General features: G+C 33.9%; 1 pseudogene; it reads left to right on the top strand.

The window, feature by feature from the left end:
• The first annotated feature begins 110 nt into the window (after positions 1 to 110).
• On the top strand, positions 111 to 17956 carry LOC120145921 (annotated as a pseudogene).
• The last annotated feature ends 2214 nt before the right edge of the window (positions 17957 to 20170 follow it).

Raw genomic sequence — 20170 nt, 5'->3', positions numbered from 1 at the left:
AATGGCAGCATTTGTCTGTCAAATTCCATCACAAAAAAGAAACATATAATCCAAACCCTCTTCTTTCGTACCAACATAGTTCTCGTTCCCGTGGCAGAAGAAACTCTTCAATGGCGGAGAAGAGCAAGGTTTTGAACATCAGAGGAACTGGATACATCGGAAAGTTCATCGTTGAAACCAGTGCAGAAGAGGATCACCCCACTTTTGCTCTTGTAAGAGATAACACCCTTTCCGACCCTGTTAAGTGTAAAATCATCGACAACTTCAAGAACTTAGGGGTCCAAATCTTGATCGTAAGTCTACGACCTCTTCACATGCATATTCATATTTCATGGTTGTGAATTTATGTTATTTATTTTGACTTTATGGGCATTCTATGCACAGGGGGATCTCTATGATCATGAGAGTTTGGTGAAGGCGATAAAGCACGTTGTAAACACTAATTTTTTCATTTTTATTATTATTATTATTATTAAAATTATTATTATTATTATTATTATTATATTATATATTATATTATATTATTAAATAATTATTATAAGCCCAGATCCCGGGAGCCCAAATACAAATCCTAGGCCTAACCAGAACTGGCCCAGACCCAAATAGAAACCCTGAACTAATTTGGGGTTTCAGCTAGGGTTTCTCAACCCTATCCCAACCACCTCTACTATTTCCAGAAGTCCTCAGTCGTTGCCGTTGATTCCAGAAGGCCACACGTCCGTTGCCAACGCTTCAGTAATGTCACGCCGCCCCCATCGAAGCCTCCAGAAACGCCTCGTCATCACCCCACGTCGAGCTCTAGGGTGAGTCACCACCAAAGCTATGGTGACTCACCGAGAAACCCTTTTGTGACCGGTCCGAGGAGTGTTTCTTCGAGGCTATAAAAGCCTCGACTCACCTGCAAAATAAAAAACAGAGAGAAACGGAGAAATAGGCGAACACAGAGAACGGAGAGAACAAAAACGACGAGGAAACAGATAGTAACCAAGTGCAAGTACACCAACAGCCACAAAAAAAAAGAAAACAACCATACACAAAGCAACGAAAATCGACCGAGAGAAGAGGGAGAGACTTCGATCATCGGAGGACTTCGAAGTGTCGCCTGAACCAGTGTAGAATCAAAGATAAAACTTCGGCTTCGTTTAGATCTACAAAAATTGGTAAGACTTTATGCGAAAACGACCTTGGATTTAGTCTTAGAAAAATCGGGGTTTTGGTTTAAGGGTATTTTGTATTTTCCGACCACCGTGAGTAGTGGCCGGCGGGAAGCGTCGGCGCCGGAACAAGGCGGCCGGCCGGAGGCTTTAAGAAAGAAAAGAGAGAAAAAATTTCTCTCTCAGATTAGAGAGAGAGAAAGAAAAGAAGCAAATGAGAAATGGCCCTTAGGGTCGGCTGGTTATAGGGTATTTATACCCAATATGAAACGACGCCGTTTCATGGGTATAACTGTGCGTTTTGGGTAAAGGGGTAAACCCCTTCCGCGGTGTTCCATGTTTGTAATCTTTACAAAATAGTCACCACCAGTTATTTTTATTTATTTTAATTTGGCATTCGAATTTTAATGTATTATGTTTTAGTCATTAATCAGTAAATATATATATAATTAGGATAAATAAAATATTTAGTCCTCAATAACTTCAATATTTTTGTTTTAGTCCCGTATTATGAATTATGGTTAAATTACACTTTTAATGCCCATCTTTTATATTTCGAATTAGTACTCTAGTTTTATAATTTTACATTTAATCATTAAATTTTCATTTTTGACTATGATTTTTAATATTTTACATTTTAATACTATATTTTTAATTCCTTTTTTTTAATTATTATTTGAAATTTTTATTATTATTATTATTTATTGCTTTAATTATTTTCATTATTATTATTTTATTATTTATATAAATAAATAAATATATAATAAATAATATTTTATTTGTTAAAATCCTATGTTTCATAAATTACTTTTAATAATCATATTTTAATATATATTTATTTTTCAATATTAAGAAAATGAATGTCTTAAAGCACTTAGAAGTCCGTTTTCTGATATTTTTATTAAATATCCTATTTTATAAATTATATATTAATTGTTTTAATTATTTATTTATTTTTTAATATTGAAGAAAAGAGCTGTCTTAAGACACCTAGAAGTCCTTTTTTGATATTTCTAAATAAATAAATATTTTATTTATAAATATATATAAATTAATATTTTTTTCAAAATTATAAATTTGAAAAACAGAATTATAAATTAAATATATCTTTGAATTTTTAAATTTCTAATAATAGAGACAATTTATAATTAATAAGTACCAATTTTGGGCGTTGTAGGGGTGCTAATCCTTCCCTAAACGTAACCGACCACAAATCCCTTTTTATTATAAAAAGAACGAATTTTGGTTATAAACGCAGATCAGTTCATCTTTTAACTGATGTTTTCTTAAAAACTCTTTTAAAAGATAATTTTTAGGTATTCGACCTACCTGACCCAAAAGGTCGATGGCGACTCCCAAAACATTTTAAAAACCATTTATTCACATCACTTTTCCCGTCGAGTAAAATTTTCGTGCCCGGGCGAAAAGCGGTTACGACAGCTTGGCGACTCCGCTGGGGATTGTCAAACTTTAAAATCAATTGTAAATATTCTCTATCAGTTGGAAATTAAAAATTCATATATTTAATTTTTAATTCTTTTCTTTGAAATTTTTTATTACTTATTATTTTTATATTATTTTATTAATATTTTTTTATTTATTTTATTCAGGTATTAATTATTTTATTTGTCTGTTAGAGGTTTGAACATTTCTCCTCACACACAACACTTGCATTGTATAACATAAGCTTTCTAATCAAGCTTGTCCCTTTTAAGTGGGAGTGAAAGCGACGTCTTTGTGAGAATTTATTCTCTGTGTCAGACCTAGCAAGTAACTTTCGGGGTTCATATGCTCTATGTCTTTGTGACAATTTATTCTCCGTGTCAGGCATAGAGAAATGTGTCCCCTCGAATTGAACTCGATCCACTAAAGTCTGTAATGGACTAGGATTGAGGGTTTGACAGCCTAAGGGGGTATCAACAAGGACAGTTTGAGTACCTTTACTCCTAGAACTGAAACCTTGCATATAATAAACCCTAGAAACTCTCCCGATCTGAAACCATGCCGAAATTTTGTCAGTAGGTATACACAAAGGAGAAATAAGCTTTAGCTTTTAATTTATTTTATTTCATTTTCTTTTTCCTGAATAAATGCATGTGAACTAGAAATCATGCGGTTAGGTTAATTTTTTCCAAACAAAGCATGGAAATAGAAAGCATGAGGTTAAGATTTATACATTGATAGATAGAATTTTTATTTCTATTAATTGGTACTAACCAATTTATTTTCTTTTCTCATTTTATTTTGCTCTAACTTGTTTGCATGAATTTATTTTGTTTGCATTGCACGATCATGGCATAATCAAAAGGTGTTTACTTGAAAGACTGTTCATCATATTGGAAAGAAATCGTAAATGGACAAAAAGTTTTATGATCAAACAAAATATGATGCGGCCAAGAAAATGCATCCTGAGGGAACTCCGAGGATAGATGAGAGCTATGCACCCAAGATCGTATGCCCATTGAAGAGCAAAAGGATACGAAATAAGAGAACAGATGACCAAGATGATGGATAGAATATCTGTTTTAGACAAAGAAAAAGAAACCCCTACACAGAAAGAGAGAGAGCTCAATGAACCTAACTCTGCAATGTCATATGCACAAGGGACTTTTGATCTTAACCAGTTTGAGAAATTACAAACAATCATCATTCGTATTCACAAATCGTCTGGAGATACCAAGGAAATGGTGACAACTGTAAAAGCTCCCAGAGATGAGAAGAAATCATATAATCTAAAATCAATGAAGTTTAGTCTGCTCCCGACGTCTAAAACTCAGGTTCAATCCAAGACAAAAGGCGGTTCTCATGTTGATGATATACCTATATCATATAAAGAGTTATATGAAAAGCTACTTGAAGGGCAAGAAGTGGCCCCGTACTACATAAAACCGTTCCAACCTCCATATCTGAATTGGTATGACATCAACGTTTATTGTGAATATCATGCCGGAGCTCAAGGACATACTATTGAGAATTGTCTTGCCTTCAAACGTCGAGTCTAAAGTCTTTTGGATCATGGAACCTTACAATTTATGTTAAATGATCGACCTAGTTTGGTAACCGAAGGTCCTGCTAGATTAATACCAAAAATCTTCAAAGGTAAGAGTATCAGTAGGGGCGCCCAGAGAGAAGAAGATGAGAAGAAGCTCCCAGAGATGAGAAGAAATCATATAATCTAAAATCAATGAAGTTTAGTCTGCTCCCGACGTCTAAAACTCAGGTTCAATCCAAGATAAAAGGCGGTTCTCATGTTGATGCTATACCTATATCATATAAAGAGTTATATGAAAAGCTACTTGAAGGGCAAGAAGTGGCCCCGTACTACATAAAACCGTTCCAACCTCCATATCTGAATTGGTATGACATCAACGTTTATTGTGAATATCATGCCGGAGCTCAAGGACATACTATTGAGAATTGTCTTGCCTTCAAACGTCGAGTCCAAAGTCTTTTGGATCATGGAACCTTACAATTTATGGTAAATGTTCGACCTAGTTTGGTAACCGAAGGTCCTGCTAGATTAATACCAAAAATCTTCAAAGGTAAGAGTATCAGTAGGGGCGCCCAGAGAGAAGAAGATTTGCTGAGGTTTGAAGCTCAAATACGTCATTTAAAGATTGAAAACGATAAATTGAGCACCAAAATGGAAACCATACAGGAAGATTTCCAGAAGGTAAGTCAAGCCTTTCAAAATGCTGGCATAGGAAACACCCCAGAAGAGTAGATAACAGGGATCACCAAACTGAAAAAGAATTGCAACATAAATGAAGGACGAGCCAAGAAGTTTTCTCATGATTTACGATTTGCAGAAGAAAGACTCAATACAACTGTCATGAAATCGAGAAAATATCAAGTCGACAATCAAATGTTGAATAGTGCTATGACCAACATGGAAGCATCATATCAGATACATCAGCATGAAATTGATACTGAATTAAAGCCACTATCGATAAGAACAAGACATTGAAGAAATGTTTAGATGATTATGGAGATCTTGTACGAGAACTTTTGGAACATAAAGATTCTCTCACAAGAAAAATGAACAATATGTTTACAACTTCGAGAGTTAATGCAAAAGATGAAGGAAAAGACAATATCATGAAGGAAGCTGTTGTTCAAGCAAACAATGTGGCTCATAAGTTGGTGGACATAGCTGGCTTCGCAAGAGAATTAAAGCAGATTGAGAACTCCACACCTGAGCATGAAAGGAAGTTAGTTTGGCTTTTAAGGGAAATAGAGAAGTTAGGAGTAAAAGCCATCCCCTATATGTAAAAGTTTTATTTAATGCACGAATTTCACATCTTTGCATTTTCATTTTGTATTCATACTTTTATATATGCTTTTACATTGCACAGTTTGCATTCTTATTTTTACATTTATACATTTTTGCATTTACATTACATTTATTATTTAAGTATTGTTATATACATTAATTATAAAAACATGTAAATACTTCATGAAAGGTTTGTAACAGTAAAATTGAGATCATTCATTCATATTTGTACCATCATCATGAAAACAATGGCAATCTTATGAGGGACTACAAGATCAATGGCCAGAACAATTGACAGGGTTACCTCAGGATATAAGGAAAGAAACATCAGATTCACCAGATGGATCAAATCAAATTATTCAGTGTGTGGCATCTGATAAAGAAGAGTAATTGATAAAGAGCAACCATGCTGTCAGATTGGAGGGTCGAAAATGGTAAAACCCTCTAGGGAATCTCAATTGAACCCAAAGAATAGCCTTGTTCATTATTCACAATATGAGGAGAGAGTTAAGAGGGAAGAGAAAGCAATCAGAAACATGAAAGATGTTAGTGCCCACCACAAAGAATTAGAAGCAAGAGAGCTCAGCTTGGTTCCAAATTTGGTTATTCCCATGATTTCAAATGCCTGATTTTGAGAAATATGATGGCACCATTGTCCCTTAATCCTTTGAGAATGTTTGCAGAAAAATGGAAGGATATTTAAGTTATGATGATCTGTTAATTCACTCTTTCCATGATAGCCTTATTGGCCCACAGTAGTCTGGTAATCAGTTGACCAAGAACAGATCAAGAGATGGGTTGATTTAGCTGGCATTTTTGGGACAATATCGGTATGTTAAAGGCTTAGCTCACGTATGGATCTTCGAAGAGTAAAGAAAAACCAATGAAATATTTCAAGAATATGCCTTAAGATGGAGAGGTGGCAGCAAAGTTCAACCTCCATGTTAGAAGAAGAGATATCACGTAGTTTCGTGATTCCCTTCCAGCGCCTTCTCGAGTTAATGCAGGCAAACCCGACGAAGGAATTTGAGAATTTGTGACAAGTGGAAAATTAATTGAGATGTAATCAATGAAGAAACTCAAAAGTCACATCCAGGAGCCCGGCGGATCAAAAAGTAAAAGCTGATCATGTGAATGAGTGTCGCATCCAGAGTCCTCGCAATTGCAAAAAAAGACAAGTAACTGTTCGTCGACCAAAGAAGTCATGCGATCAAGAAAAACTTTGAAAGTGTTCTAAACTTCCATTTCAGACTTGTATCCTCATTTGGTTAAAGGTCAATACATCACACCAAGACCAACTAAAGTGACACCAAACCCTTCTGCTCATAGCTATGATCAAGATAGTGTTTGTAATTTCCACTTGGGGGTAAAGGGGCATTCTACAGGCAATTGTAGGCCACTGTTAAAAGAAATTGATATGCTTGTTGATAAAGGGGTTTTGACATAAGAAATGATCAAGAAATGGGGGGCAAATGAAGAAAAGAACCCTGATCCGATTACATACCCAACATAATAGGAATAATGAGCCATGATGCATAAACAAGTGGAAATGTTATCTACCACTGTAGTACTTTCTATTTTCAACATCTTGTTTGAACTTGTTTTTTTTGTTCCTTTCTCCACCTTTTGTGCTATAAATAAATGTGTATTGCTTTTATGGTTATGAGCAAGGAATCAAGTTTTAACCTTGAGATTATTGAGTATCAAGTAGATTAAATATTCTTTTAAATTTTCAAGAGCTATAGATCTTTGGCAAGTGGTAAAATTATATCTTCCATATCTCATTCAACGCCAATTACTCGACCCTTACCAAAACCAAATCCTGACACTATATTTATCTGAGACTTTGAAGTAATGTCTCCACCTGTTTTTGAGATACCAACTCTAGATGTTTACTTTTTCGGGTAGAGTTGATCGATTCATTATACTACCTTCCACCATATACATGACTTTAAAAGTCACACATTTGTCCTTCCAAACACAAAACCGTCATAAACCAAAAGACCTCAAAAGAACCAAACTTTCAATTATCCGTGAATCTTACTACAAGAAGAGACGAGATGAGGTATCATAGACCAACTCATTGAAGATAATTTCGAGTGATTAGGGCATACTCAAAGAAGAAAAAATGATTGATTTAAATAAATATATCATGCATTAATTACATTGTTTTCATGTAAATGAAAGTTAATCTTGAATATTCATCCCCCTGGAGATACCTCTTTTTACAAGGACTTCTATGTATGAGATGACTAAACTTCGCGCACAGATCAAGCACGTCAACTCAGTGTCATATCACCCAAAGATGAATGGGGCATTTGCAAGAGCAAATAAGAACCTTAAGAGGATCATTACAAAGACCACTGAAGCTTACAAAGATTGGCACGAGAAGCTAACTTTTGCCTTATATGCATATTGAATTACTGTGCGAACATTTACTGGGGCAACACCTTATTGTTTAGTCTATGGGATGGAAGCAGTTACTAATGAAGTTGAGATCCCATTTTGTATCCTAAAGGAGGTCAAATTGGAGAAGACTGAATGTATCCAAGCTCGATTTGATCAATTAAACCTTATTGATGAGAATCAATTGAAAGCTATTTACCATGAGCAAATGCATTAGAAACGGATTATGAAAGATCACATCCTAGAGAGTTCCAAGTGTGTGATCTAGTATTGCTGTTACATAAAGATTTTCGTGGGAAATAGAGACCTTTTCCGGAGAAGCGTCGATCTTGGCAGAAATGGATGGGAAAGTTCTGAGAAACCAAATAAACTCAGATTCTGTCAAGAGATATTATGCTTAAGAGAAAAATGACAAAAGGAAAAGGAGGCATTCAAAGCAATTGAAGTATTATACTCATCCAACAAAGAAAGAAGAAAAAAAAGATGAAGATGAAAAAAAAAGATGAAAAAGGAAAAATGAGAAAAAAGGAAAAAGAAAAGGGGGAAAAAAGAGAGGAGAAATTGAATCAAGATGGGTAACCCATGGAGCCTCAAGTTACAAGATGGATCAAGTACAATTAATTCAAAGATTCATATTCAATAAGAAAAGCAAGAAATGATGAAGATATGAGAAAATGGAAATAAACCCAAAATTTGGAAATCTAGAGGGATCCAGATGATGGAAAAATCCCCAGCAAGGCAGATCCAAGTCAAGTAAAGCAAGATTGAAGGCATCTAAAGAGAATATCTTCAGAATTCATTCTGCCTCTCAAGATTGATTTTTATTTGCAAAAATTAGTTTTTTAAATCCTTAATGCATGATATGAAAAATGATAAAAGGGGGTTCAAGATGTAAATTTTTAAATAAAATCTTAGAACCAAAGGAGGATTCGAGTTGAAAACCTAAAAAGGCGGCTCGAATATTGAATGGTGCAACAAACGACATAAGAGATGATCTTAAGCTCTTAAATGAAGCACCGCACATCCCAAAAGACGTTCCTGAGAGTCAGACACAAGAAGTATCTCTACGAGATGAGCATAACAACGAGAAGTATCTCTACAAGATGAGCATAACAATCATTTCTTCAAGTTAACCCAAAGAGACATATATGTTGGACTAATTTGAGAGACCTTACTTTACCAGAATTCACCTACACCTTAAATCAGTTAATAATTTTGACACTTGCCATAGGACTATGATTTTTGAATGATTTAAAAATATAGTTGATTTATTTGATATTCATTAAATTCATTGTTTATGATTTGATTATATTGTGAACCTGAGAAGGGCATTACTTTGCAAAATTCTTTCATTCTTCGATAAAGAAAGGAGAAAAAACATTTTCAAACATGACAGTCTCAAATGAGGAAGGTCATTGAAGCAATTGTTGCTTATTCTACCTCTGTTGTAGAAAAAGAATGAACGAGGCCAGAAAAATGAAACACTTCACATTTTTGAAAGCAAGTGGTCCAAGAAGCCAGAAAGTCTGGAGAATTGAACTTGTGACACTCTCCTATGACATATTACATCAAGAAAGATTATCGCTTATTTCATGCTGAGGGCGATAAGCATCACCAGACAAATTATTTTCCCCAACCATTAATCCATGTTTCTGGCAGATTACATCACAGAGATATAAGTCCAGTAAGATGTATTATGGGAATGAACAAGTCACTACCTGCACTCTGGTTATACCGTGATGCTGGCTCAAGTCTTGATACATCATTGCTATTTCTTCCATGCTGATCAATTTCCTTGACAAGATTATATCCATTATGTCTTTCAGAAGATTTCTGAACTTGAAATTGAGAACATATGGCACAGAATAAGACATTGGAACAGAATATACCCTTATAGGCCTTTTATATATGGTAACATTGGTTACAGGATTCCAAAAGTTGAAGATGACCAGTTTTACTGTCAACTAAATCGTTCCATGATTCGAAAAGAGTGGGATATATTGGAGCAGCAGAAGAGATAGTTGTCTTAGTAGTCATTGCAAGAAAATTCACCAACAAAAATCTTCTAGTTCATCCTTATGATGTTTATTTCTTCCAGTAAGGTTGTTACGCTGGATGCCACTGACAACAAGGTCAAATTCGACAAATCTACTCATCAATTGCTCCAACCGATCATTATTCAGTTCTTGCACATCTGTTTTCAAAGATATGCCAAGACAGTAGAAGGCGACCTCTGCATCACTGATCCAAAAAAAAAGAAAAAGATATGACATTGATATCACCGGAGAACATGTCTCTAGCATCTCCTCATGTATGGTTTTTAGGGAAACCTAGAAGCATTTCCACCTCATCAGGTTCAAGTGGAACAATTTTATTCCTTCCAACCCATACCAGATTCCATTTTCAGCACTCATCAAGAATATACTTCTGGACACTCGAAGGTGACTCATCGTCATAAGCTTCAAGAGCCTTACGGATCCTTTCTATCAATTTGGCACTTCCTGTACATGTTTGTAAACAGTTCAACTTTATCCCAGGAAACTCACCAGTTTGTTGTCAATGGAAAAGCATCATGTATGGTGCAATGAGAAAGTAGAATAAGAGGAAATCTGTTCTTAATTGGCAGATTATGAATATAGCCCCATTTCCGGGTAGCAGCACAAAAATGTTTCGAATCTACAAATTTTGGCTCTACATCGTATAAGTACCGTGACATTTCGGTCCAAACATTAACTGGAGCAAGTGCCACGTTCTCGTAGTAGAAATAAGGAGACCCAATAGCATCTTCTGGAAGTGTTCTTTGAGTTATCTGATCTGATTTGGTATGAACCCCAAAACCAATCATTGGATTTGAAAGATGAATTGCTCATAGAAATAAGGAGACCCAATAGCATCTTCTGGAAGTGTTCTTTGAGTTATCTGATCTGGTTCGGTAGGAACCCCAGAACCAATCATTGGAATTAAAAGATGAACTGCATGATCGTCTTCATTAAGAAGCTTCTTTTCAAGCTTCTTCTGCTTATTCCTTTCCCAAAAATCATAGCTCGAGTTTTGCCTTTTCTTGTAATTAGGATCATTGCATAATGGATTCCTATCTTCTATCAGAAGAAGTGCGTCAGCAGCCTTTGATATTTGAACAGCACATATAAAATCTGTCAACTCTGCAATTGATGAATTCAGACCACATATCTTCATGGCTATTGAAGCCTCAGCTTCTGAGTACCCCATTTTCGTCAAGTATAACAGTTTATTCTCCTCATCAGAATCAGAATTTAGGATTTCCTCGATATTAGAAGAACTATCAATATCTGTGAAATCATCCTGAAAGATCGCTTCATAATCAGATGAGTAGTTATCAGAATTAACATGTTGCATGGGTGTGGATGTTTCAAGAGCCTATACCACTGTATATTGTAGTCTTGCTATTGCATCAGATTACTGTTCACATAAATTGGTTTCTCTTCTACAGAAAATTATATTCCAGAAATAGCCTTCACTGAAAGATGATAAGCCACTGTATCGGCCTGGAATGGATTACCAAGCGATTTATACCGCTCTGTCTGACTAGACTCCTCCATATCCAGAAGATGATCACCTCATTCACATATCTCAGACGTTTCTGTCAGAATAATTGAACACTTCTTAAGTTTGTGACAACATGAAGAGAATTCCTCCAGTTACTGCTGTTTAGTGATACCAGATTGAGTGTATTCAAGATAAACAGATTTGGGGTATCTCGAAAGCCATTTCAGACAGAAATGATCCATGTAGTGCATTCTTGGAAGCTTATCTCAACAAGAAGTAATGTTGAATGCATTTTTTAACATCTGTATCAACAAATGTTGGGGCATTTTAAAGGTTATTTCATACAGATCCATGTAGAACATTTAAAGGATCAGCAAGAAACAAATGCTAGGGCATCCTGAAAGCCCATTTCAATCAGAATCAGAAATGTTGATGAATTTTGAATGTCTGTATCAGCAAATGTTGGGGCATCCTGAAGACCCATATCATCCTGTGTCAAGATTATTGCCTTGAACAAATATTTCCAATAAGATAGAAAGGTATGAAAAATGAAAATGGTGAAACAGTGACAGTCTAGCTGACTATACATAATTGATTCGTTCATCAAGCAGTTACATGTTGATCATGTTGTTGTTGAACAAATATATACTCAGCAAGTATGGTTTCAAATACCCAATATTCTTAACATATGTCACATGATAATGTATTCTTTGTTAAACTACATCATGGTTGGATAAAGATGGTCCCCAGGCAGACTACTCGATCCAGGGTTCAGTTCCTCAAGATCTCGGCTTTGAATTTGGCCTTTTGTGTGTCAGTGATAATTGAAAATATTTCTTTGAGATTCATGGCAATTAGTTTCAACCATACTGTTGGGATTATGAAGCTGTTTTTCACATCAGTTTTTGCTTACTTGATGACATTGAAAAGGGAGACTCAACTCACTTATATTATTGTTATTCCCGTTGTTATTGGGGTTATCATTGCCAGCTAGGATGAACTGAGTTTTCATCTATTTTGGGTTTATCATGTACGTTTCATCCCCAGCATCAAGAATTCTATGGATATCGTTCTGTACATGGATCATATATCTGAAGTGTTTCTACTTTCTATAATGCTCATTACAGAAGAAAATATGATAAGTATCACATTTGCCCTTGCCCGAGAGGATATCAAGATCAGTTGGTATCTCTAATTCAATTCGACTCTAGCATATCTTGTGGATTTGACCAACTTTTTGGTCATACCAATATCTCATTTGTATTCCCACTGAGTTTTGTTCTCAAGTGGTCTTGTGACATCATACAAAATATTTAAAAACTGTGCAAAGAGTTTTCCTGACCAGCAATCCAAGCAGAAGCCACAGGAAATGGTGAATGTGATGTCAAATACGAACCAGTAATTATGGTGCTAAACCAATATTGTGATCATATGGTTTCCATATATTGATCCAAGATGAAGTCTGTTTTCTTCAACCCCAAGATTAGAAATGAGATATGATGAAGATTTATTTCCATAGAAGGAGAGCTGAAATTTTAACAACAAGAAACTAGTGGCGCCAACTAAGGTTGAACGATAGGTTGTTGTTAAGCATCTCGACATGATATGGTCCAAGTTGCCTTATTCGAGATCTGATTATATGTGGAGACATGAAAGGAATTGGGATAAATCTTCCTTGTAATGTGTTTCAAGAGTTAAATTAGAACAGACTCTACTCTCCTAATTAATCCCTGTTGAGTCAGACATATCTACATCTACACTCTTCAAAGATGATAGATTCTCTTTTCAAAGATGATAGGTTCTCTTTTTAAAGATGATAGATTCTCTTTTCAAATATGAAAGCTTTATGGGATTTATACACAAGTCCAAGCAAATAAAGTTGGTTTTATCCAAGATAAAATGGGGTATCAGGGTCATAATTTTGACTATGACAAGAGTTCCATAAATGAAACATTTCTTCTAAGACTTAAATGAAGCAAAGAAGGAACCAAGATACAAGTTGATCAGATGATTCTGCAGAAATGCAAGCTTGATAGCATAAGTTTCTACACTGATATCCAGAGGTAACCCTGGCAATAAATGATGAAGTGAAGGAAGACCAAGTTCACCACTTTGAAGTCAAATGAAGATTGCATCAACATTCATGCATTCATAAGAATATCATTTATATAATAGACAATGCATTACATTGATACATCTGAGTGCATTCAAACATGAAGTTTTACATATCTTCGGAAGAACAAGAAGATTCATGGTAAAAAATACCTTACAAGAAGAAGGTTTTTAAAACCTCGAATACAAGAATCACGCCAACATCTGAAGAATAGATGGACGCAATCCACAAGAATGAGCATTATCTTGAGATTGGGGCATGTTACCCAATCAACATGTTATTTCGAAAAATAATGAGAAAACGATTTCCATAGTTTCTCATTCAATCTTTTCTAAAATTAAAATTGTTAAAAAGTAAGAAAACGATTTTCTTAGTTTTTTTACTTAGTAAACTATTTTCCACATCTGTAAGTCCTACAGTGCATGATGTTTCCAAAAAGACTTCGGGAGCTTTTTGATGTTTTCAAAACCTTAGGGTCATTTGTAAGTCCTGTAGTGCATGATGTTTCCAAAAAGCCTTTGGGAACTTTTTGATGTTTTCAAAGCCTTAGGGTCATCTGTATGTCCTACAGTGCATGATGTTTCCAAAAAGCCTTCGGGAGCTTTTTGATGTTTTCAAAGCCTTAGGGTCATCTGTAAGTCCTACAGTGCATGTTTTCCAAAAAGCCTTCGGGAGCTTTTTGATGTTTTCAAAGCCTAGGGTCATCTGTAAGTCCTACAGTGCATGATGTTTCCAAAAAGCCTTCGGGAGCTTTTTGATGTTTTCAAAGCCTTAGGGTCATCTGTAAGTCCTACAGTGCATGATGTTTCCAAAAAGCCTTCGGGAGCTTTTTGATGTTTTCAAAGCCTTAGGGTCATCTGTAAGTCCTACAGTGCATGTTTCCAAAAGCCTTCGGGAGCTTTTTGATGTTTCAAAGCCTTAGGGTCATCTATAAGTCCTACAGTGCATGATGTTTCCAAAAGCCTTCGGGAGCTTTTTGATGTTTTCAAGCCTTAGGGTCATCTGTAAGTCCTACAGTGCATGATGTTTCCAAAAGCCTTCGGGAGCTTTTTGATGTTTTCAAAGCCTTAGGGTCATCTGTAAGTCCTACAGTGCATGATGTTTTCAAAAAGCCTTCGGGAGCTTTTTGATGTTTTCAAAAACCTTCGGGTCAGCTGTAAGCCCTTCAGTGCATGATGTGTTTTAAGACCTCTGGAATGATGTTTTCAACATTTCAGTCTTACTCAAAAGAAGTCAAAATTATTATTTTTTTCGTCTTTGCTCTATTCTTGTTAACACAAGAATAAGCAAAGAGAGGCAACTGTATACACTAATTTTTTCATTTTTGTTTTTATTATTATTATTAAAATTATTATTATTATATATATTATATTATATTATATTATATTATTATTAAATAATTATTATAAGCCCAGATCCTGGGAGCCCAAATACAAATCCCAGGCACAACCAGAACCGGCCCAGACCCAAATATAAACCCTGAACTGATTTGGGGTTTTAGCTAGGGTTTCTCAACCCTATCCCAACCGCCTCTACTATTTCCAGAAGTCCTCAGCCGCCGCCATTGATTCCAGAAGGCCACACGTCCGTTGCCGACGCTTCAGTAATGCCACGCCGCCCCCATCGAAGCCTCCAGAAACGCCTCATCATCACCCCACGTCGAGCTCTATGGTGAGTCACCACCATAGCATGGTGACTCACTGAGAAACCCTTCTGTGACCGGTTCGAGGAGTGTTTCGTCAAGGCTATAAAAGCCTCGACTCACCTGCAAAATAAAAAACAGAGAGCAACGGAGAAAGAGACGAACACAAAGAACGGAGATAACAAAAACGACGAGGAAACAGACAGTAACCAAGAGCAAGTACACCAACAGCCACGAAAAAAAGAAAACAACCATACACAAAGCAACGAAAATCGACCGAGAGAAGAGGGAGAGACTTACCATCATCGGAGGACTTCGAAGCGGCGCCTGAACCAGTGTAGAATCAAAGATAAAACTTCGGTTTCGTTTAGATCTACAAAAATTGGTAAGACTTTATGCGAAAACGACATTGGATTTAGGCTTAGAAAAATCGGGGTTTTAGTTTAAGGGTATTTTGTATTTTCCGGCCACCGTGAGTAGTGGCCGGCGGGAAGCGTCGGCGCCGGAACAAGGCGGCCGGCCGGAGGCTTTAAGAAAGAGAAGAGAGAAAAATTTTCTCTCTCAGATTAGAGAGAGAAAAAGAAAAGAAGCAAATGAGAAATGGCCCTTAGGGCCGGCTGGTTATAGGGTATTTATACCCAATATGAAACGACGTCGTTTCATGGGTATAACTGTGCGTTTTGGGTAAAGGGGTAAACCCCATCCGCGGTGTTCCATGTTTATAATCTTTACAAAATAGTCACCACCAGTTATTTTTATTTATTTTAATTTGGCATTCGAATTTTAATGTATTATGTTTTAGTCATTAATCAGTAAATAAATATATAATTAGGATAAATAAAATATTTAGTCATCAATAACTTCAATATTTTTGTTTTAGTCCCGTATTATGAATTATGGTTAAATTACACTTTTAATGCCCATCTTTTATATTTCGAATTAGTACTCTAGTTTATAATTTTACATTTTAATCATTAAATTTTCATTTTTGACTATGATTTTTAATATTTTACATTTTAATACTATTTTTAATTCCTTTTATTTTAATCATTATTTGCAATATTATTTATTATATATTATTATTATTTATTGCTTTAATTATTATTTCATTATATTTTTTATTATTTATAAATATATATATATATATATAATATAATATTGTTTATTTTAAAATCCTATATTTCATAAATTACTTTTAATCATATTTTAATATATATTTATTTTCAATATTAAGAAAATGACTGTCTTAAAGCACCTAGAAGTCTGTTTTCTGATATTTTTATTAAATATCTTATTTTATAAATTATATATTAATTGTTTTAATTATTTATTTATTTTTAATATCGAAGAAAAGAACTGTCTTAAGGCACCTAGAAGTCATTTTCTGATATTTCTAAATAAATAAATATTTTATTTATAAATATATATAAATTAATATTTTTTTCAAAATTATAAATTTGAAAAACAAAATTATAAATTAAATATATCTTTGAATTTTTAAATTTCTAATAATAGAGACAATTTATAATTAATAAGTACCAATTTTGGGCGTTGTAGGGGTGCTAATCCTTCCCTAAACGTAACCGACCACGAATCCCTTTTTATTATTAAAAAGAACGAATTTTTGGTTATAAACGCAGATCAGTTCATCTTTTAACTGATGTTTTCTTAAAAACTCTTTTAAAATATAATTTTTAGGTATTCGACTTACCTGACCCAAAAGGCCGATGTCGACTCCCAAAACATTTCAAAAACTATTTATTCACATCACTTTTCCCGCCGAGTAAAATTTTTGTGTCCGGGCGAAAACTGGTTACGACACACGTTGACATCGTGATTTCAACCATCGGTGTCGGTCAGCAGGAAGATCAAGTTAAGATCATTGCTGCCATTAAAGAAGCTGGTAACGTTAAGGTTGGCCTTTCTTTCTCAGTTTAGGTTTACTCTTCTTCTTTTCCTCAATTTCTACATTCTAATGGATTTTTTTTTTAATAATCACGAATCAGAGATTTTTCCCATCGGAATTTGATTTGGACCTAAATACTGCGGTCGAACCAGCCAAATCGATGTACGCAGTCAGGGCTCAAATCCGTCGTGCCATCGAGGTCGCAGGGATCCCCTACACTTACGTGGCTTCCAACTGCTTTGCAGGCTACTTTCTTCCATCTCTGTCGGTGGCACCGCCGGGAACCGCCTCTCCTCCGAGAGACAAGGTGGTTATCCTAGGCGATGGAAATCCTAAAGGTAAACTATAAGCAATTATGATCACAGAGTTGATGAACCCTTGGTTTTGAGATTGAACAAACCACATATATATGTAATCACAGCCATTTCGCAGTTGTTATAAACCACGAAGCCGATATCGCAACCTACACTGTGAAGACCGTCGACGACCCGAGAACATTGAACAAGACCCTCTTCATCAGACCTCCCAACAACACCTACTCGTACAACGAGATCGTCGCCCTGTGGGAGAAAATGATTGGAAAAACACTTGACAAAACATACGTTCCAGAGGAATAAATGCTCAAACAGATCCAAGGTTGATAAAATCCCCTGCCTCTGATTTGGAAATCTTATATGCTTTGTTATTTTATTCACGCATTTCATCGAACGCTTGCAGAGTCTCCAATGCCGGTCAATCTTTTCTCGGCACTCAGTCACTCGGTCTTTGTCAACGGTGACTGCACTAACTTTGTGATCGAACCGTCCATCGGATTCGAGGCTTCTGAGCTATACCCCGAAGTGAAATACACCACTTTGGAAGAAGGGCTGAGACGTTTTGTTTGAGAGAAGTTGGATCTTTTTTGGTTTTGAATAATTCAGGAACTGCCTCCGAGGGACGGCTGCCGGTGCCGGATTCTCTGTTGATGTGGTTTCTCAGAAGTATATACTTACTGTCAATCAATAAAATGTGAACCCTGTTTTATTTGTCGTAAGTCATCGTGTTTTGTGTTTGTGCAAATATAAATTTTCCAACAAAAACTTCAAATAATATATGGATAATTGATTTGCAGCATTGATAAGAAAACCAAAATAATCTGTTTATATGTAAATAAAATTCAATAACAATTGGCGCACAAATTTTTCTCTCATTAAAAAGAGAGAGCAAATACCCTAATCATCTGTGCTACAATAAATTTATTGACAAAAACTTCCTTTTTATGTATTAATTTAATGTCAAACTATAATTCAAATAGTTAATTTAAAATTTGAATATGGATAAAGTATATAAATGGTCCCCTAATTATAATATACTACTTTATTAAGTCCCTCATTTATTAGAAGTTACAAAATGATTATTTGATTATATAATATTGTTTTGTTGAGTTTATCGACTATTCATTATATTACGAACTGTCAAATGACTATCATATTTCAGTCATCATGTTAACGTCAAACTTAGACAATCGTTAATTGTTTAACAGAAAATGACAAGTTTGGAATATAATCAATAGTCTGGTGATAAATTTGTAACTTTTAATAGTCGACAGACTTAACAAATCAATATTCTATTGTCAAAAGATCATTTTTGTAACTTTTAATAATCAAATGACTTAATAAAATAGCACCCTATAGTTAGGGACCATTTATGTATTTTCCCTTAAAATATTTAGAATATTAAATATTCGTATGAAAACGTATAAAGTATTTGGATAGCATTCCATCAGGTTTCTAGAATGTCAAATATTCGAATATGCGACACATTTTAAAATTATTTATTTAATTTAAAATTTGTGGTAAATTATATGGTTAAGTATTCAACTATCATTTGGTTTCGTATAATATTATTCAAAATTAAATAAATAAATAAATAATATGATTTTAGAAATTAAGTAAATATTTTAAAATACTTTTAATAATATTATAAATATACTATTTATACTATTTAATATACATTTTATTAAAAATATATAAATAATTATTTAATTATTTTTTATTTCCAAATAAAGTGAAAATTTATTCTTTAATTTAATAATGATATAAGTAAGTATTAAATATGATATAAAATAAATAATTATATGATTTTAAAAATTAAATAAATATTTTTATAGTATTATAAATATATTTTTATAACGATTTCATATAATTTTTATAACATATATGAATTATTTAATTATTTTTTATTTCCAAATAAAATAAAAAATAGTCTTTTAATTTAATAATGATATAAGTAAATATTCAGTTCAATATAAAATTCAAACTATAGTTGAGTGGCTAAGCTTTCGGTCATTAATTTAAAGTGTCTCATATTTGAATATTATAATCATAAATAAATATTTATTTTGTGGTGATACTGTTATATAAGTTAAATACAAATGTGATGAAATTTATTCAAATAACTAACTTAACTCAATGGTTGATTGATTTGTTTCTCATGTAAAAGATCCACGTTCAATTCACACTATGAGTAAGAATGATATTTATCTATTTTATCCCCATATGCGATGACACGTGTTATCACCTAATTGGTTGAATAAAATTAACTAAAAAATAGTATAAAAATGTGATGTAGTAATTAAAAATTAAGAAAATGACATGTCCCACATATACATTACCGTTAATGGTTTAAAAAAATTAAAATCAGATATAAAAATGAAACAAAAATGATAATTTAAGTATAAAATATGTAATTTATCTTTCTAATATTTATTTAATAAGTACAATTTAGTTAATAATATGTTTTAGTGTATCGGTGTGTTTCGACATACGACTTGCGCTAAATTTTCCTTACAAAATATTTTTAAATCGTAAAGGTGGGAGAATCAATCACACACAAGAATTAGATTTTAAACCACGGCAAATTTTATCCTACACAACTTATTATTATTGCTGGAGCAATTATTAAAGAAAAACTTAATTACTAAAAATGAATTCATATTTTATAATAGTTTTTTAAAGGAATTAATTGTAAAAATTTAAATTTTATTTTATTTTTAAAAGGGTTAAATGACACATTAAGTTTCTAAATGATGATTATCTTTTAAAAATTTATTTGATAAATTAATCCTTTCGAATTAAATATACTCTTAAATAAAATTTTATTTCAGTTAATA

Source organism: Hibiscus syriacus, unplaced genomic scaffold (assembly GCF_006381635.1).
Source record: "Hibiscus syriacus cultivar Baekdansim isolate YM2019G1 unplaced genomic scaffold, ASM638163v2 tig00110895_pilon, whole genome shotgun sequence".
NCBI lineage: Eukaryota > Viridiplantae > Streptophyta > Magnoliopsida > Malvales > Malvaceae > Hibiscus > Hibiscus syriacus.
Note: the sequence above shows the minus strand (reverse complement) of the source record. Positions and strands in the feature narration are given on the sequence as shown.